Genomic DNA, 16,223 nt, shown 5'->3' on the forward strand with positions numbered 1-16,223 from the left:
CATTCCACTGATGATGGAGATGTTTTCCATTCCCCAAGCTTTCAGAGATGCCCATGCACTGTTAATATCATTGAACCACAAGGCTATCCATCACCACGGGGAACGCCCTGAGAGAGGGCAGCTTCTTTTCACCACTGCTGCTTTTGTGCTGAAGGGGTGCATTCAATCACAGCCTGAGGAGGGAATGATACACAGCCCCAGCACCAGCTCCAGGGGCTCCCCTCCACAACCGGCCAGCCCTGGTGGCTTGTGTAAAGAGAAAGGGACTGGCTCTTAGCCCCATGGCCTCCCTGCCCCCTTTGCCCAGGCCACTAACCAAGCAGAGCCCTGGCATTCTCCTAGCACAGATGCCCATTGTGCCTGGCCTCTGGCAGCACTAGGGCACCTGCAAGAACAGCTGCTGAGGTGAGCAACACCCCATGGGGGATACGTCTGTGTGGTATGAAGGTGGAGTTGAGCTCCCCCTCCTTCAGGATGCCCCCAGTCAGTCGCAGCAGGCAGAGATTCCCCACGCACATTGGGGGGGGGGCGCGAGGGGGGGCATGGGATCCCCAGGGTGCAGCCTGGGACTGTGGAACCACTGTGCCCCCTTAAATCTCCAGCCTGGGCTGTCTCTCACAATGCTTTGCTAGTGACAAGCAGCAAACCTCTCCAGGCGCTGTGATCACTCAGCGTAACTGCATGTGGAGCCCCACACCCAGCTAGATTTCATGAATGCTCCCAGAGCTACTCCCGAATCACACAGAGCAAGGCACCAGCCAAATCCCTCCAGCTCCCCGCACTGTACCTCAGGAATATACCATCCTGCACTGCTCAAAATGAGCAGTGCAACTTTATTAATTGCTTCACCACTTCATCAATGGAAAGTAGATATACACCAGCCTCTGTAAACCTGAGCACATTTACCAAACACTTCAGGCAAACTCACTGGTAAAGATAAACAGTAAAAGAAGTTTATTGACTACAAAATATAAATTTTAAGTGATTATAAGTGATTGGTAACTACTCTGACTTTTTGCCAAAGGAAGATAAAATATAAGCATGCAGTCTAAACTCTCAACCCTATTAGAATGGACAACATCTAGATTAAGCAGTTTTTCTCACCCCACTGGGTATTGCTGTTCATAGTACACAGGTTTCACCCTTGAAACCTGGGCTAGTCTCCTCTGTTGGAGCCTTCAGTCTTCTGAGGGTCCTTCTTGCTTGCAGCATAGGTGGGGGTGGGAGAAAGGCCAAGCATGTGGCCCCTGTGTTCTGTTTTATACTCTTAGTCCATGTGCTTGTAGAATACAAGTCCAGGTATGTCTGGTGGACATTGCTGAGTCCCCAGGCAAGGTTGAGCAATTCCCCTGGTGTGGCCTTGTGCAAGTGAGTCATTGAATTGTAGCTCCCTTGCTACACAATGGCTGTTGATGGTTGCTCAATACCTGCCTGGGCATTGGTTACTTTCCTTGCTGTTGTCTCTGGGGAGCTACTGTCTGGTCGATTCCCCGACTTACAGCATGTTTTACTGACAACCAAACAACACAAACTCATAACTTCATATGCACTAATGATATATATATTTAGATAGAACATGTCTGCCATGGAGGGCCTAGTCTTTTTAGAAGGGCTCTTTCCTTTCTTTTTGCCCTGGCCCTTCCCGCCAGCTGGGGGAGCTCCCCCAGAATCGGAGGGGGCAAGAGACGTGGCAGCAGGGGAGGTCACCCCATTGCCCACCGCTGCTGACACCCCAGCGGGGGCGATAGCCGGTGGTTCTGCAGTGGCGGTTGAAGGAGAGGCTAGGGGAGGCATCAGGAGAGGGAGAGGTGGGAAGGGTCTGCCCCAGAGATCCCACCCATAGCATCTCCTCCCATGATGAGCTGTGCGGGACGGGAAGGAGAGGGAAAACACCGGAGAAAGGGGTAAGAGGGGAAGCAGGTCAACCACTCCTCCCAGCTAGGCTGCAGGCAGGGGAGGAGGGTGCCAAAATGGGGGGGGCAAGATAGGGGGGCTATCAAGGACTGGTCGGGGGGGAGGGGTCAGTCACCGATCTAGGATGGAAGTCCGGCTCCTCCAGCTGCACTAATCAACCAAAACGGGGGAGGGGGCAGAGGCACATGAAGGGAGGGCCAATCAGGGCAAGGGGGAGCCACAAAGGAAAGGGAGCAACCAGGCTGGGGGCGGGGCAAGGGAACCAAGGGGCTAACTGTAGGGCTGGGACAGGACAAACAAACCAAACCTCAGACAGAAAAGGGCGGGGGGGGCAAACAAACTGGGCTCGCAAAGGGCTAAGGCAAAGAAGCTGGGGAGGGGGGGGTAAAAGGGTTATAATCGTAGGAGGGCAGTCCAAAAGGGGGGGCCGTGCACCCAGGTGCACTTGGGAAAAGTCACCGGGCTGCTGCTGCAGGCCCAAATGGTGGAAACGGGCATGGCAGGCCAGGCAAGCAGCTGAGTCCTAGAGGCAGGAGCTTGAGACAGATGGTATGTGGCTGGTGGGGGTGGTGGAGGGGGCAATGGGGGGGGGACACAGATGGCCCGGGGGCAGGCTGCACACCACACCCCCTATGTCCCCACAAACACAGTCAGGACCCCCACCCCAAAAGCGCAGTTCGATAATCACTCAATCCTCAGTGGCCCCCTCCACAGTGGTCTCCAGAGTCTCTGTGCGCTCCCACAGCAGCCGATGATCCTATTAGTCCTCTTCCTGCTCCAGGACCAGCAGCTCCGTCGGCCAGGCAGGAAGGACCCCCACAGGTGGCAGTAGTGAGGTCCTGGCTTCTCCCTCCAGAGGTGGGGGGAGCAGACCGGCAAGGCCCCCCTCACTCAGCAGCAGTAGTCCTCCGTGGAAGGAGAGAGCTCCAGCCAGCAGCAACAGCCCAGGGCAGCTAGAAAAAGGCGAGAGCTCCAGCCAGCAGGGCAGCCCGAGCAGACTGACCCTCCCTCCTGCAGCGGGGTCGTATTGGAAAACCTGGGAGGTGGGCGGGCACAAGCCCGCCCACGGCTAAATGCCCCTCTCCCAGTCTAGCAGGAGGGACCACTGGACCGAGGGACCAACTGATTACGGGGGACAACTAATGAAAAACAGGGACCAGAGTGAGGGTCAAAGGTTCAAAATGAGGATACCGGATGAGGACACCGAGCATAGAACCCCGGACAGCGCCCACTGCTCCTCAAAGCTCTCGAGGGAGCCAGCAGACACTGCCCAGTGGAACTCTGTCCGGATGCGTGAAACTAGGGAGGAACGGAAATAGGCCCCACAGTCACAGAGCACCCCCTCGTCCAACATCCCCCTCCTGGTATTGTAGATGGAGACTTTGGCCAGAGCCAGGAGGAGGTTGACGAGGAGGTCTCACGACTTCATGGGGCCATGGATAGGGTGTGCAAAGAGGAACAAGTGTGGGGAAAAGTGCAGCCAGAACCTCAACAAGAGGTTCTGGAGGAGCCGGAATAGGGGCTGCAACCTGGCGCATTTGAGATAGGCGTGCGCAAGGTTCTCCCTCATGCCGCAAAAGGGGCAGGCCTCAAGTATAGGGGTGAACCGCGCCAGGTGCATGCCCGTGCTCACGGCTCCATGAAGGAGCCACCAACTAATGTCCCCAGTGGGCCGTGGGATCAAGGTGGAATAAAGGCTGGCCCACTGGGGCTCCTCACCCTTTTTAGGTGGAAGATAGTCCTGCCATTTAGTGTAGGGGTGGGACACGAGGGTGAGGAGATGTAAGGTATGGAGCAAGAGCGTGTACCGATGGTTTCTAGGCGCGGTTCAGAACCAGACCGGCTGCAAAGAATACAGCTGGCTCGGAGTGTGGGGGCGGGGAGGGAGTACGCGCCTAGGGATCGGAAGGGTGGAAAAACCCCATGCGTCATCCGAGCGCGCGGGGCTCCACCCAATCCCATAGTCCAGGAGATCTCCAACTCTGGTGGTTTCTGCCAGGACCAACCTCCGACACACCGAGGGAGACTCCGCCACCTGCACATGGAGGTCGAGGTTGTGTAGCAGGGGCTCCGCGAGGAGGTCCGCTCCCTCGGTGGCCACAAATGACCTGGTCGCCGAAAAAAGCTTCCAGGTCCGGAGGAGGTCCTCGTAGAAGACCTCTCAGATAGAGAAAAAAGAGCTGCCGGTCATATCGGAGCCCTCGGAGGCGGCGAAGGAAGGCATGCACCAACGTGCTCCACGCCAGACTACCTGCACTATAAAGGAGCCTCTGCAGGGCCTGGAGGCGGAAGACCTGGACCTGGCTGCGCAAGCAAACCAGGCCCTGTCCTCTCTCCTCCAGGGGAAGACTCAAAGCCCCTGCAGAGACCCAGTGCAGCCCCGGCCAGAAGAACTCCAGAGCCATCCTCTGGAACCTAGCCAGGATCCTCGGGGCTGGGCTCAGGTTGTTGAGACGGTGCCAGAGCATGGACAGGACCAGTTGGTTCAGCACCAGTGCCCTCCCTCGCAGGGAGAGACACCGGAACAGTCCTGTCCATCTCCGCAGCCGCTCACCCACCCTGGCCTCCAAATCCTGCCAGTTCTCCGGTGGAGAAGGATGCGTGGTGGAGAGATAAACGCCAAGATAGAGCGGCGGACCCGCGCTCCACCGGATGGCTTGAAGCACGGGTGGGAGGGAGCTCGCCTGCCACCTGTCCCTGACCACCAGGCCAGAGCTCTTCACCCAGTTGATCCGGGCAGTGGAGGCCACCAAATAAATGGCCTGGCAGGCCTCCACCCACACCAGGTCGTCCGGGTCCTGGACCAAGAGGAGCATGTCGTTGGCATACGCCGACAGGAGCAGCCGCAGCTCCAGCTCCCGAAGCGCTAACCTCGTCAACCTCCAGCGGAGGAGGCGGAGGAAGGGCTCAATCGCCAGAGCGTACAGCTGGCCCAAGAGGGGGCACCCCTGCCGTACTCCCCACCCGAAGTCGACCGGCTCAGTCAGGGTCCAGTTGAGCCTGATCAGACACTCCGCGTCAGCGTACAGCACCTGGAGAAAGCCCACAAACTGGGGCCCGAAGCCAAATGCCCGCAGGGTGCCCAGGAGATACCTGTGGTCCACCCTGTCAAGCGCCTTCTCCTGGTCCAGAGACAGGAGGGTGAACGACAGACCATCCTTACGCCCCAGCTCAAAGAGGTCCCAGACCAAATACAAGTTGTCAAAGATGGTCTGGCCCGGAATGGTGTAGGTCTGGTCGGGGTGGACCACGTCCGCCAGCACGGACCCCAGCCGCAGCGAGATGGCCTTCGCTACGACCTTGAAGTCCGTGCTGAGGAGCGAGACGGGAAGCCAATTCCGTAAATCACGGAGGTCCCCCTTCTTCGGCAAGAAGGCGAGCACAGCTCGCCTGCACGAAAGAGGGAGGACCCTGCTTTGCAAGGACTCGGCCCAGACGATGACAAGGTCCGGGCCGAGGACGTCCCAGAACACGCGGTAGAACTCCACGGTCAGCCCATCCATGCCCGGAGATTTGTTAGTGGGCATGCGACGGAGGGCTTCCGAGAGCTCGGCCAGAGAGAGAGGCAGCTCCAGCCGGTCTCGGTCGCCCGCGCTGACTGTCGGGAGTTCGGTCCAGAGCACTCTGCGGGCATCGGCATCGGTCAGATCTGGGGAGAAAAGGTTAGCGTAGAAGGCCCTGGCCCTTCCACGCATCTCCTCCGGATCCATGAGGGGGGTCCCCATCCTCCGCCAGGAGGCAGGTGACGTGCTTTTTGGCCCCCCTCCTTTTCTCCAGGGCGTAGAAGAAGCGGGAGCCGCGATCCATCTCCCGAAGGAGGCGGATGCGGGATCGAACAAAAGCGCCCTGGGCTCGATGGTCCTCCAGGGCCCAGAGCTTCTCCCGCTTCTCCCAGTACGCTGCGCGGAGGGGTGGATCCTCGGGGCCGGAGGTGAGACGCCTTTCTAGCTCTAAAACCTCCCGCTCCAACTGCCCTATCACCACATCCCTCCGCCGGGTGGCGCCCCAGGTGTAGTTGCGGCAGAAGAGCCATACGCGCACCTTCCCCACATCCCACTACCGCCTCGCCGAGGGAAAGGTACGCCGCTGCCCCCGCCAGGCCAGCCAGAACTCCCGGAAGGACGCCACAAAGCCCACGTCCTCCAGCAAGCTCTTATTAAAATGCCAATAGGCCAGCCCCGGCCTCTCCAGATTGAGAGAGGCTGTCACGGTCAACAAGTGGTGATCCGAGAACAGGGCCGGCCGGATGCCGGAGGCGTAGGCTCGTGCCAGATGGAAACGCAAGATATAAATGTGGTCCAACTGGGAGTGGCGCGACCAATCCCCCTCCACCCGGACATAAGTAAAGGTAACATCGTTGTCCAGGTGGTGGTTGCGACAGACATCCACCAGGGAGTGATGATCCACGATCTCACTGAGGATGCCCGCGGCTGCCTGGGATGTCTCGACTCCTGAGCGGTCCCGCTCCTCGAGGGTGGTGTTGAAGTCCCCGCCCAGGACCAGCACTCGTGAGGATCCAGGGTGCCGAGGAAGGCCGACGCCTGCCGATAGAAACGCACTCGTTCCAGGCTTGCATTCGGGGCGTAGACGTTGACCAGGTTTAATCTCAGCCCCTCCACGCAGGCCTGGAAGCGCAGCAGGCGACTCGGCACGACCTCGGCTACCCCCAGCACCTCGGGCCGTAGCTCGGAGGAGAACAGGGTGGCCACCCCAGCCGAACAGGCGCCGAGGTGGCTAAAGTAAATCTCGTCCCCCCACTCCAGCCACCAGCTAGCCTCGACGGCTGGAGCCGTGTGGGTCTCCTGCAGGAAGATCACAGAGTACCCCCCCTCCTGAAGGAAGGAGAGCACCTGGCTCCTGCGGAGACCCACGCTACAGTCCCTGGTGTTCAACGTAGCAAAGACGGTATCCTTCATAGGGAAGGCTGGGGTGAATCCTCATGGGCAGGGGAATTGACGGCCTCCAGCAGGCCCCATAACAACCCATGTTCGACTCCAAAGGTCATCAGGGAGTCGCGGAACTTACGGGCCCGCTGGTAGGCCGCGAGGCCCTGCCTCCCGGTCCCTCTCCCCTCCCCTAAAAGGCCCTTCACGGCCCGGAGGATGCGATGGAAGTCCCCCCAGCGCTGGAGGGCGAGCTGCACCTTGCCCTTTGAACCACGAGTGTCCAGCAGGAAATGGCGCAGCTCTTCCCTCAGCGCAGAGGGGGACGCGGTAGCCAACCTGCCTACGCCCTCCAGTAAGGCCCCTAAAAGATCTTCGCAGCCTGCAGAGATGGGCAAGCATGGAGCAGAACCCCGGTGCAGTTGCACCAGGCAACCCGTCCCCATCCAATCATAGAATATCAGGGTTGGAAGGGACCCTAGAAGGTCATCTAGTCCAACCCCCTGCTCGAAGCAGGACCAATTCCCAGTTAAATCATCCCAGCCAGGGCTTTGTCAAGCCTGACCTTAAAAACCTCTAAGGAAGGAGATTCTACCACCTCCCTAGGTAACGCATTCCAGTGTTTCACCACCCTCTTAGTGAAAAAGTTTTTCCTAATATCCAATCTAAACCTCCCCCATTGCAACTTGAGACCATTACTCCTCGTTCTGTCATCTGCTACCATTGAGAACAGTCTAGAGCCATCCTCTTTGGAACCCCCTTTCAGGTAGTTGAAAGCAGCTATCAAATCCCCCCTCATTCTTCTCTTCTGCAGACTAAACAATCCCAGCTCCCTCAGCCTCTCCTCATAAGTCATGTGCTCTAGACCCCTAATCATTTTTGTTGCCCTTCGCTGGACTCTCTCCAATTTATCCACATCCTTCTTGTAGTGTGGGGCCCAAAACTGGACACAGTACTCCAGATGAGGCCTCACCAGTGTCACTGGCACAGGAGGGGGCGGCGGAGGGAGTAGTGCAGCCCCCATGATGTTAGGAAAAGGGGACATGAAAACAGCCCCCTGAGAATTGTCCGTAGACAGAGGAAACGAGACAACCTCGGGGGCGGCAATAATATGGGCGGTGGCAGGGAAAGGGGCGAGCTACTCATTGGGGGTGGAAACTGGATCAGGGACAGGGGCAGGGACGAGGACAGAAGAAGGGGCAGGATCAGGGACGAGGGCCAACAGTGGGACGGGGCGGAAAGGGGGCTGGGAACAGGAATGGGAACAGGAGTGGGGACACTGACAGATTCATGGTCCCCGGTAGCCGGGTTATTGGGGTGCAGCTCCTCTCAGCTGGGATTGGGGGACAGCGTGACAGGGGTTAGAGAGGGGCCTTCACTGACGCCGGGCACGGGAGCTGTGGACAGTACGTCACCCGCAGCCACGGCATCAGGCACTATGGAAACTTCAGTGAGGCCCCCCCTCCGGAGGGGAAGCCAACCGCTCCGTCCGGGCACTGGAGGGCACGCCCACAGGCTCGGGGCCCGACTGCTTGGCATCGGCTGTCGCCTCTAGAGGCTCGGCAGCCTCAGGTGAGGTGCCATCCGCGGCCAGGCAAATAGGGAGAGCCAGGGGCGCCCCCAGGACCAGAGTGGGGGCTACGGTTGGGAGTAAGAGGCAGGGAGAAGGAGGAGGGGGTGGTGGAACTGAGCCACCACCCAGATCAAGGCCCGCTGACTGGGGATCGTCCTCCCCCTGGGTGACCGGGGTCAGACCCAGGGCCTCGATCTCCTCAAATATGGAGGTAAATCCAGCCCCCGTGGCCCCAGAGTCCTCCCCGCTAAGAACCAGGGCAGTAATAGCTCCACTATCGACAACAGCAGGGGGGCACAGATGGCAAAGGGGCCGGGGGAACTCCTACAGAGGCCTCCTCGGGAGGGGACTCAACAAGGGGGGCAGTGACACCTCCGGCTGCTGCCATGGCTGCCGTAGCCGGCATCCCCTGCTGAGCTCCATCCGGAGGCGCGGCAGAAGATGTAACAGCATCAGCCCCCCGCAGCATTTTTCGGGGGGCCTCCTCTCCCTCCTCGTCAGAGGGGAGGGATTGAGCCCATGATTTACGGGCACCGCGCTTCCCCCGGACGAGCACCCAGCCCTCCGAAGTGGAGGTGGAGGGCCGGTCAGCAGGGGCAGGGCCAGGGCCAGGGATGATCATTTCAGGGCTTGGGGCGGCAAGGGCGGGGCAACAGGAGGAAGGGAAACCTCCCCCTGGGGCGGGCCCTCTCCCTCAGCCGGCAGAGGTCTTGCCGCCCTCTCCTCCATGGGAGGAGGGGCCACGACAGTGGTAGCTGGGCTGCCAGGGTTGCTGGCGGCGACAGGGCCGGTGCCCTCCCGGGTCTCGGGGGTCCCGGACACTCCTCCAAGCCGGGCCAGGGGGCAGTCCCTCCGGATGTGCCCCGTCGCCCGGCAGAGGAAGCACCAGGCCTCCCCTATCGAATAGTGGACCCGGTAATGGGCCCTCTGATAGGGCACCAAGAAGGACCCCTCGAGCGCCACCCTGCCACTCGTCACTGGCGGCATTTGAATCTGCACCTGCCGGCGGAAGGACAGAACATGGCGGAGGGCAGGGTCCTTGCAGCCCAGTGGGAGAGGGCTGATGATGGAAATGGGTTTCCCCAGGGTGGAGAGGGCAGGCAACAGGGCGATGTTGGGCAGGAAGGGCGGGACGGAGGTCAATACCACCCGTATGCCCAAGTCCTCCAGGGGTTCTAAGGGAACAAACACGCCCCCCACCGCCATGCCCTTCTCTACCTGAGTGGCAGCCTCAGACGCTAGGAAGAACACAACCTTGCCGTACATCTTGGAGGCTGCCACGATGGCCGTGGGCCCTACCACCCTCGCCAACACCCGCACATACGTTTCAACGTGGGGCGAGGCGGACACCAGGAGGCAGTGGACGCCCTGCCTCCTGGTCAGCGAGGGGAAGGGGCCCCGGCCACCAGGAACGGTACCGGAGGCGGCAGTTGGGGCAGATGTCGCGGCGGCATGCGGGGGGGCGGCAGCCACCTGGGCGTACGCTCTGGGGGCTAGGGATGTAGCGCCCCCAGAGCCGGTGGAGGGAACGGTTGAGGAGGAAGGGGCCACGGCAGATGTCGGGGCCGCGGCAGGGAGGGCAGCCCCGCCAACGGGAGGTTTTGTTTTCTGGGCAGGTCCTTTGCCCTTTTTATTCCCCTGGCCCTTTTTGCCGGTGGAAGGGGGCAGCCATGGCAGCAGCGGAGTCTAGGCTAGTGGTGGCCAAGAGGGTAGCCGCTGGGGCGGGCAAAGGAGGAACAATGGGAGCAGTGAGGGGAGGAGCAGGGGCAGGGTTGGGACCAGGGGCAGAGGCAGGGTCATCCGCCATGGTGGAAAGAAGCAGGAGGAGGCCCTAAATTGGGGGTGGGACAATGGACAACTACTCCTCCCCAATAGACGGCAGGCAGGGGAGGAGGGTCCAACAGACAGGGTAGTGGGAGTAGGAAAGGTGGGACAGGGCCAACCACTCCCCCCTGCTAGACTGTATGCAGGAGGGAGGGTACCAGCGTGGGGGGGAACTGAAGGGAGGCACTGGGGGAAGGGAGGAAGCAACCACTCCTCCCCGCTAGGCTGCAGGCAGGGGAGGAGGGCGCTAACCACAGGAGGACACGGGGACAACAAAGGAGAGGGGGACAATCACGGGCGCAGGGCGGGGCGCCGGCTCCTCCGGCTGCACTCGGAAGGGGAAGGACTACAATTGCATCAGGGGAGGTGCAGTGATCAGGATAGACAACTTAAAAGGGGGAATGGGGCACAAGCGCTCTGAAAAGAGACATGGGCACACCAGACTGTGGGTTGGGCGGGGCAGAGGGGTCAGGGGGAACAGCAAATAACTGAGGGTGGGCAAGTAGAGCACAAAGGCAGGGGGGAACCAAACTCCAGGGAAGGGCGGGGCAGGCAGAGTGACAAACTTGGAAGGGTTAGGGCGGGGCAGGCACACTAACAGACCCAGGAACCTAGGATGGGATCAGGGTGGGGCAGGCAAACAATCAGGGAAAAATCTTCTGGGGAGCTACAGGAGGAAGGGAGGAAAAAACTGGGCTGGGGGGTAATGGGGAGGCCCCCTACCCAAATGCAACTGAGGGAGGAGGGCCAAGTCCAAACAAAATGGGGGGGGAGTGCACCCACAAGCACTTGTGGGGCTCACTCCAGTCCTTGCTCGCTGCTGGAAACAGTCCCAGATGTTGGTGGGCGAGGAAGCAAGCAGCCCCGTTGAGGGGCGAGCAGCAGGTGTTGATGGTCAGCTGGGTTGGTGGAGGGGGCGGTGGCAAAAAGGGGTGGTGGTGGTGGTGAAGGAAGAGGTGGCGGGGGGGGGGGGAGACAGCAGGACTGGAGGAGGGCTCCACGCCTCTCCCCCAGCCCCCCACAGCAGCAAAAGGCTACCACCACCCTAAGAGCACAGCTGTTAAAGTCACTCAGTCCAAGAACCAACCCCCTCCACAATTCCTCGCAGCAGTCTTCCTCCTCCTCCTCGATGAGGCAGCCAGCTCAGGAGCAGCAGTAAGCGGGCGGTGGACGGCCAGCCAGGTGAGGACCCAGGCAGAAGGGGTGAGAACAGTGGTGGTGGTGGGGTCCTCGCTTCTCCTCCCTCCAGAGGGGTAGGGATGGGGGGGACAGGTGGGCAGGCTGGCAAGGCCCCCCCTTCCCCACAGCAGTAGCAGCAACAGCGGCTCCCAGAAGGGGTCCCAGCCAGCAGTGGTCTTCTCGGGCGGGAGGCAGAGCGCTCCAGCCAGCAGCAACAGCCCAGGGAGGGAGCTCTAAACAGCACCAGCTGCAGCCCAGAAAGGGGGAGAGCTCAGGGCTGCCTGAACAGACTGACCTCTCCCTCCTGTAGCAGGGTGGTTACCGGCTCTGGCCCTATGGGGCTTAAAAGCCAGCCCTGGGAGAGAGCTAGGGCTGAGGGCAAGAGAAGCTAGGCTGATTGGGGAAATAGCTGCAGCTGGGCCATGCCCCAATCAGGCCACAGCTGGGCCTATAAAGGGGCTGCTAGGCTGAAGCTTAGCTAGTCTCTCTCTGTGTTCAGAGAGGGAAGTGCCTGGCTGTAGGGACCTGAGGGAATGCCTAGTGTGGAGTATGGCTGAGGGGGAAAAGCCCTGGGGAGCTCTGGCCTGGAAACCGCCAGCTGTGAGGCCTAGATTAGGGCCTATTAGGTACTGGTGTTGCAAGGGGGCAGCCCACAGGTAGACAGAGGCAGCAGGTCCAGACCCCCTCGCCTGTCATGAGTGGCTGATACACTGCAGTCTGCCCTGGGGAGCAAGGCTAAGTGATGACTGGCAGTCACCAAGACTGAGGTGTGTTGGGGGTAGTGGGTGGGGGCTCCCTGGGGAGGGGAGACCCTCAGGGATTGTTGGGGTTTACTGTGGGGGGCAGCACCCTGGTGGGAGGAGGCACCGGGTCCTGGGAGGGATTGGGCTGGTGGTAAGGTGGCTCACCAGATGGCAGAGGGTACTCCAGAGGCTGATGAGCTAATTCCTAAGAACAACCAGCAGGAGGTGCCACCGGGTAGGTCCGGCTCTATTACATCCCCGTCCCGGCTGTTGTCACCCCCACCACCTCCTCCTCAGAGCTCCCTGGCCAGCTGACAACTGGGAGCATAGTGAGAGGGGAGGCAGAAAGCCCAACTGGCTGCTTGCAGTCAGGCGCTGGAGCAGCCAGAGAAGGACCTGCCACAGTCTGCCCAATCTCAGCACAGGCACAGGAAGGCATAACAGGGCTGCCAAAGGCACACGTGCCGTGTCCAGCACATGACACGGGGCAGCCTCATGCAACTTGCATGTCTCCTGTGCCAGCCTAAATCTGCTGGACAGTCCAAAGTAACAGTAGGAGAACGGTCCCACCCTTGCCTGGGCTCCCCACAGCCAACTCTCTTGGAAATGGCTAAGGCTACTCTCAATGCTGGTCTCAGTTATGTAGCCATCATATAGGTGCCTTCCTGTACAGGGTGAATATTAGTGCTGGTAAAATGTTAGTCAACTACCTTAAAAGTCAGTCTTTGTGGTCTAGCCTTTTCCATACCCAAAGGTGGCCTTGAATCTCCTTTACTCCTTTGCTGTTTGTGTTCTTACTCCAGGGTTCAAAGCATCTTTTTTTTTTCCCCGTTCCATGCTAGCCAGCTCTACAACTGTGTGAATATTAAATGTGAGATTAATTAAAAGCAAACTAAAAATCATCAGTGGGGGTGATTGTGTAATCCAGCAAATCTCTGCTTGAAAAACCAAAGAAATGCAAGTAAAAGGAGAGAATATTTATTGTCCTCCTTTGCCACAGCGTGCCTTTCTTGGTCAACTTACACTTTACTCAGATGAAATATTCTGTAGGAAGCCAGCTTCCAGAGACTCTGAGCAAACGCTTTAAATACCCAAAGCCAGGGCAGATGTGGCCTCCCGATAAAATGGGTGCAGTATGCCAACCTGCCGAGGCGGCACCGGTCATCCACGACAGCAACTTCCGCTCCAGCCGCGCGACCCTAATCCCAGCCCAGGGGGGAGGAGAGAAGAGGTCTGGGGAGGGGGCTGGGCTGGAGAGTAAGCCCACCCTGCACTCACCCCACAACGGCCAGTGCTGTCCCATGGCACTCAGCCCAGCTTCCCACTCTGGCCATTATGACCTGTAGCCCGCTCTGCTAAACAGGACTGATTAGTGCCACTCCATAATCCAAAATACCACGACTTCATTAGGATTATTAGAACTTTTTCTCATGGTTGCATCAGAGGCTGCGGCCAAGATCAGGGCCCCATTGAGCTAGGTGTAGCGAGAGAGAGTTCCTGCCCTGAGCTCTTAGAACCTAGACCAGGGGGTCTCAAACTCCATTTACCTTAGGGCCAGTTCCAATCCTCAAATCCTCTGGTGGCCAATCATGTCACTGAAGATGGTTCATGCCACCTCCCAGCCCGTTTCCCACCCTTTTCCCTTGCTCTCTTGGTCTCATGCTGCCCTGGCTGACTCTGCCCAGCAACTAGTGATGATATCTCTGCCCCTCTCCACCAACCAACGGGAGCTGCGGGGGGGGGGCGGCACCTGCAGCAGACAGCTGGCTGCATGCATCTCTCCTCCGGGGCAACAGCAGGGATAGGGAACCGCTTGCAGGGAGCTGAGCTGCCCAAGGTGAATGACATGTTGCCGAGTGCAACCCCTGGGAGGATTGCAGGAGCAGCAGGATGGCGCAACGTTGGGGGGAGGGGCATGTGACTCTCTCCTGCCCGCTCCCCCCCCCTTGGCCGGCCGCCATGAGGGCCGTATGAAATAACTTTTTTTAAAGTTTCTACGGGCAGCAGTGGGGAGGTTCTCGGGCTGCAGATGGCCTGCGGGCCGGGACTTTGAGACCCCTGACCTAGACAGACAAGAGAGAACAAGGGTGGGAGAGGGGAAGGGTTACTATACCCTTTCACAGCTGGGGACCTGAGGGCACAGAGAGACCCCAAAAGCCACATAAGGAATTTGTGGTGGAGCTGGGAACTGAACCCTGTTCGGTCCCTTAACCACAAGGTCAAGCTTCTTCTCAAAGGTGGAACTGTTGGTCTAATTTTCATTTACACCCAGGCCCCTTACACCACTCCAGCAGTGTAAAGGAGCCTTCCAATGGGCTTAAATTAGATTTACACTTACTCTAAGACCCTTTCACTTTGCCAGAGCAGTGTAAAGAGGGCTTGGGGTCAGTAAGTATCAGACCCTCAAGTGTGCTCTGGACTGAGCTATTTGTTTTCATGCCTATTCATAAGGAATAGGCAAATTTGGGCCAGTCGTAGTTGTACCAGAATACAACACCCAGCTTTATGCATCACTTAAATACTCTGACCTTCAGGGGCAGGATCTAGGGACCTCTATATATGCTCTACATTTTTATAGAATTGTCTGCCTCTGTTTCATCTTATAAATAATGCTTTATTTTCTAGAGAAATTGGAAGTTATATAGCAGTAATCTCTGGTAGATCACAAGCATTGAGGAAGTCCCAGGAGAAATTTGGAACATCCTGTTAATGTATTTCTAAACTTTTATATGGGAGAGTGAAAAAAAATTAATTACAGCAAACTATAAAACTTGGGACTTCGTGGCGCAACGGTAGCGCGTCAGACTCCAGATCAGAAAGCTGCGTGTTCGAATCACGTCGGAGTCAGGGTGCCCCCGGCCTGCAGAGGGATTTATTTTGGAGGGAGGGATAGTTCCGTGGTTTGAGCATTGGCCTGCTAAACCCAGGGTTGTGAGTTCAATCCTTGAGGGGGCCATTTAGGATCTAGGGCAAAAATTGGGGATTGGTCCTGCTTTGAGCAGGGGATTGGACTAGATGACCTCCTGAGGTCCCTTCCAACCCTGATATTCTATGATTCTGTCTGAACTTTTCTGGAGCACTCTTCCTTAAGAAGGCTCCCAAAGCACTTTGCTGGAGATACAGAGAGAGCTATAAGATGCAGAAACTTCATTAATGTAGCAGAGCAAACATAACAAAGTCAGGAAATGAAAAGACTAAAAGGCCAGATTCTCAGCTGGTGCAAGTGAACAGAGCTCCCCAGAAGTCGTCATCAGCTCATTTCCACCAGCTGAGGATCTAGAGCAAGGATTCTACAGCAGCAGCAATTTGGTTATCGGGTCCATCCTCGGGCCTTCTCTACACCACAATACATCGACCTACATTACACAACTTCAGTTACATGAATAATGTAACTGAGGTTGATATAGCTTAGGTCAACTTACCGTGGTGTCTGCATTGTGCTGTGTTGATGGGAGATGCTCTCCTGCCGACTTACCTTGCTCTTCTCGGGGAGCTGGAGTACCGGAGTCAACGGGAGATTGCTCTACCATTGACTTGGTGGGTCTTCTCCGGACCTGCTAAATCAACACCGCTGCATCAATCTCAGCAGTGCCAATCTACCAGTAAGTGTAGACATGGCCTTAGTATTTTCTCTTCCTCCCCCCCACCCTTTGGCTAGATCTACTGCACAGTAGATTGCTATTTATGTTTTTTAAAGATATAGTGTCACGTCCACCATCTTGGCTGGCACATTTGGGATTGAAGCACAAACTTCCAGTGCTAAAAGCATGAGCTGCGACAGCTGGTGCTAAGAAGCCACATCTCAGGGCCCCATTGTGTTAGATGCTGCACACATACATAGTGAGACAATCCCAGAGAGTATGATCTAGTGGAAAAGTTAGGGGACTCTAGAGAGGTAATCCACACTTTGAAGAGTGGGGTGTGCAGCATTCCAGGCATTTCCCCCCAGGAGGTCTGGAATGCCAGGTGCATAATCTCCAGGGCACAGTCATGCAACCCTTACTCACCCAGGTGTACTCTTGAGCGCTGTCATCCCAATGAAATTTCCAGGGCTGAATTTGTTCCGTAGTCTCCTGACCTTGTTCTGTCATTCTCACAAAGCTCAAA

The 16,223-nt window shown here is 57.9% G+C and overlaps 1 non-coding gene across 1 annotated transcript; it reads left to right on the forward strand.

Moving 5' to 3' along the window:
- The first annotated feature begins 14,891 nt into the window (after positions 1–14,891).
- On the forward strand, positions 14,892–14,963 carry TRNAW-CCA (transfer RNA tryptophan (anticodon CCA)). Its single transcript has one exon. It is a non-coding gene; the product is annotated as a tRNA-Trp (tRNA).
- The last annotated feature ends 1,260 nt before the right edge of the window (positions 14,964–16,223 follow it).

The sequence above is a fragment of the Natator depressus genome, chromosome 5 (assembly GCF_965152275.1).
Source record: "Natator depressus isolate rNatDep1 chromosome 5, rNatDep2.hap1, whole genome shotgun sequence".
Classification (NCBI taxonomy): domain Eukaryota; kingdom Metazoa; phylum Chordata; order Testudines; family Cheloniidae; genus Natator; species Natator depressus.